This window comes from Lissotriton helveticus, chromosome 5_1 (assembly GCF_964261635.1).
Source record: "Lissotriton helveticus chromosome 5_1, aLisHel1.1, whole genome shotgun sequence".
Taxonomy (NCBI): Eukaryota; Metazoa; Chordata; class Amphibia; order Caudata; family Salamandridae; genus Lissotriton; species Lissotriton helveticus.
Genome location: NC_136065.1, coordinates 1,560,381,934 through 1,560,386,063, shown reverse-complemented (window position 1 = coordinate 1,560,386,063; position 4,130 = coordinate 1,560,381,934).

The window sequence follows — 4,130 nt, the reverse complement described above, 5'->3', positions numbered from 1 at the left end:
TGAGCGCGAGGGAAGCAGGAAATGACGCCACAAACTGCGCGCCGGCATAGACAAAAACAACGGACAGACATGTTTTTTTTAGCATCAGTGGAAATTAACGAAAGACTATTGGGTTTATTATGGGCGGTAAAAGGAACAGAAAACACTCAAACCTACTCCGCAATTATGTGTTTTGGTTTAAAACAACACCACGTGGGCCCTTTAATATTGACTTAGATGCCAGGTCTTTGCTCTGCTAAGGTATGATATTTACACATTATCTGCCGGCTTATTTGTGACATTTCAGTGCTTTATTCTAGCTGTCAAGGTTCATTCTGCATAAGTTTCACATAGCTGCCATGGTTTCAGATTGCTATGTGTGACATTTTCATAATATCAGTGTAATTATGAGTGACATTTAAACAACTATGAGTGACACTTTCTCACAAGCAAAATCAAGCAATGAATACGAAGGAAACATACAATTATCAAAATGACACCCATTTGAGCAACTAGAAACTCCTAAAATAATCTTAAAACAAATCTGCAAAGCACCAGAAATTGAAGGGACTGAGGCACACACAAGTTACAGTCAGCCAGGCTCATCTCAGGCCTGTTAATACTGGACGAACGCTCAATCAACAGTGGAGTCACCAAGACAGGTGGTAAATCAATTCAGTTGTATGACTGTGGCCATTGCAGAAGAGCACTCGCCTTGTTGTCAGCTGTACGTAGATTATTATATCCAGGGCCGGCTTGTTTTTTTGCTGTACCCCCAGTGACCACCTTTGCTGTGGATTCCCTCACTACCACCCCTTTAACAGTCCCCTCCATTACTACGCTGTGGACACTTGGAGTGTGCCGGGCTGATACTCGCACAGGGAACTCTCTTGCTTTCTGCCCACTGCTTGCGGAACCCGCTCCGCGGGTCCCGCTTCGCCGGGATTGGCTGCTTTCAATCGAGGATTACTGTTTGTCACCTGTGAGGTGGGAGCTGCAGGGCTGCGAGCAGAGCGCGGGTCTGGGACTACCTTCCCCAGGAGCGCCCGCCGCCCAGATTTACAGCACCTGGGCTGCTCTCCCTGCTGGCCCCTCCCCATCTGCTTGAAAAGCCCTTGCCTTAGGCTTACCTGTGGGACGCTACGCTGTGGACACTTGGAGTGTGCCGGGCTGATACTCGCACAGGGAACTCTCTTGCTTTCTGCCCACTGCTTGCGGAACCCGCTCCGCGGGTCCCGCTTCGTCGGGATTGGCTGCTTTCAATCGAGGATTACTGTTTGTCACCTGTGAGGTGGGAGCTGCAGGGCTGCGAGCAGAGCGCGGGTCTGGGACTACCTTCCCCAGAAGCGCCCGCCGCCCAGATTTACAGCACCTGGGCTGCTCTCTCTGCTGGCCCCTCCCCATCTGCTTGAAAATAATAATAAATAATAATAATCCACATTTGTATAGCGCACAATCACCCGTTAGGGTCTCTAGGCGCTGGGGGGCCGTCGGGAAGATTAAGCGAGCTATTGCCCAGAGTCACATGGTGCTGGGCTAACCTGCCGCCGGAGCCGGGGATCGAACCGTGGTCCCCAAAAGCCCTTGCCTTTGGCTTACCTGTGGGACGCTACGCTGTGGACACTTGGAGTGTGCCGGGCTGATACTCGCACAGGGAACTCTCTTGCTTTCTGCCCACTGCTTGCGGAACCCGCTCCGCGGGTCCCGCTTCGCCGGGATTGGCTGCTTTCAATCGAGGATTACTGTTTGTCACCTGTGAGGTGGGAGCTGCAGGGCTGCGAGCAGAGCGCGGGTCTGGGACTACCTTCCCCAGAAGCGCCCGCCGCCCAGATTTACAGCACCTGGGCTGCTCTCCCTGCTGGCCCCTCCCCATCTGCTTGAAAAGCCCTTGCCTTTGGCTTACCTGTGGGACGCTACGCTGTGGACACTTGGAGTGTGCCGGGCTGATACTCGCACAGGGAACTCTCTTGCTTTCTGCCCACTGCTTGCGGAACCCGCTCCACGGGTCCCGCTTCGCCGGGATTGGCTGCTTTCAATCGAGGATTACTGTTTGTCACCCGTGAGGTGGGAGCTGCAGGGCTGCGAGCAGAGCGCGGGTCTGGGACTACCTTCCCCAGAAGCGCCCGCCGCCCAGATTTACAGCACCTGGGCTGCTCTCCCTGCTGGCCCCTCCCCATCTGCTTGAAAAGCCCTTGCCTTTGGCTTACCTGTGGGACGCTACGCTGTGGACACTTGGAGTGTGCCGGGCTGATACTCGCACAGGGAACTCTCTTGCTTTCTGCCCACTGCTTGCGGAACCCGCTCCACGGGTCCCGCTTCGCCGGGATTGGCTGCTTTCAATCGAGGATTACTGTTTGTCACCTGTGAGGTGGGAGCTGCAGGGCTGCGAGCAGAGCGCGTGTCTGGGACTACCTTCCCCAGAAGCGCCCGCCGCCCAGATTTACAGCACCTGGGCTGCTCTCCCTGCTGGCCCCTCCCCATCTGCTTGAAAAGCCCTTGCCTTTGGCTTACCTGTGGGACGCTACGCTGTGGACACTTGGAGTGTGCCGGGCTGATACTCGCACAGGGCACTCTCTTGCTTTCTGCCCACTGCTTGCGGAACCCGCTCCGCAGGTCCCGCTTCGTCGGGATTGGCTGCTTTCAATCGAGGATTACTGCTTGTCACCTGTGAGGTGGGAGCTGCAGGGCTGCGAGCAGAGCGCGGGTCTGGGACTACCTTCCCCAGAAGCGCCCGCCGCCCAGATTTACAGCACCTGGGCTGCTCTCCCTGCTGGCCCCTCCCCATCTGCTTGAAAAGCCCTTGCCTTTGGCTTACCTGTGGGACGCTACGCTGTGGACACTTGGAGTGTGCCGGGCTGATACTCGCACAGGGAACTCTCTTGCTTTCTGCCCACTGCTTGCGGAACCCGCTCCGCGGGTCCCGCTTCGCCGGGATTGGCTGCTTTCAATCGAGGATTACTGTTTGTCACCTGTGAGGTGGGAGCTGCAGGGCTGCGAGCAGAGCGCGGGTCTGGGACTACCTTCCCCAGAAGCGCCCGCCGCCCAGATTTACAGCACCTGGGCTGCTCTCCCTGCTGGCCCCTCCCCATCTGCTTGAAAAGCCCTTGCCTTTGGCTTACCTGTGGGACACTACGCTGTGGACACTTGGAGTGTGCCGGGCTGATACTCGCACAGGGAACTCTCTTGCTTTCTGCCCACTGCTTGCGGAACCCGCTCTGCGGGTCCCGCTTCGCCGGGATTGGCTGCTTTCAATCGAGGATTACTGTTTGTCACCTGTGAGGTGGGAGCTGCAGGGCTGCGAGCAGAGCGCGGGTCTGGGACTACCTTCCCCAGAAGCGCCCGCCGCCCAGATTTACAGCACCTGGGCTGCTCTCCCTGCTGGCCCCTCCCCTTTACCACGGACCAATAAACTGAACTGACCAGTCCCGCTGCGCGGGAGCGCGCGGGAGCGACCGGGAGAAGCTCGGGACAAGGGCGGGACCGTCTAAGGCCGTCATAGGCCGGATTAGGCTGGGCTGCGCATACCCTCTTTAGTTTGCCCCCTGTACACAGGTTTATTGTGTTGTTAAAGTAAAGTATTTCAGGTTCTGCACCAACTACGGCTAGTCATGCCTTCCCCGGCTAGGGAGGGGACTCCTACGAGGCTGGGACGGGTAAAAAACAGGACCCTCGATAACTATTTTCCAAGGGCTGTGGGAGAAGGGGATAAGGAAAGTAATTTGAATAAGCTTAGGGTGGAGCGTAGACGCTCAATAGAAAATTTGAAAAATAGGCCCTTTGTAGACAATTCCATACTACTAAGTGAGGAAACATCCGTCTTGGATGATGTCCCACTCCTTCTGAGGGACTGTAGTAACACCCCGACTGACCCAATCACTAATGTAGCCCCCTCCCCTAGTCTAAGCAATGTGACTATAGATTTAATTTCCCAGCCTCCACTGGCTACTAAAGCTAGGAAAGCTAATGTTAAAACCAAACAAATTTCTGTTAAAGGGGTTTATGGGCCCCCACCAAATAAACGCAGGAGGAAGTCAAGGGGTGGCCAAGGAAAAACCAAAACAAAAATTCCCCACTCTGAGTTTGGTAGGATAACAAAACCCCCCCCTCTCTACTGAGAAGCCAGCGGAAGATGCACAATTAACACCTCTAGA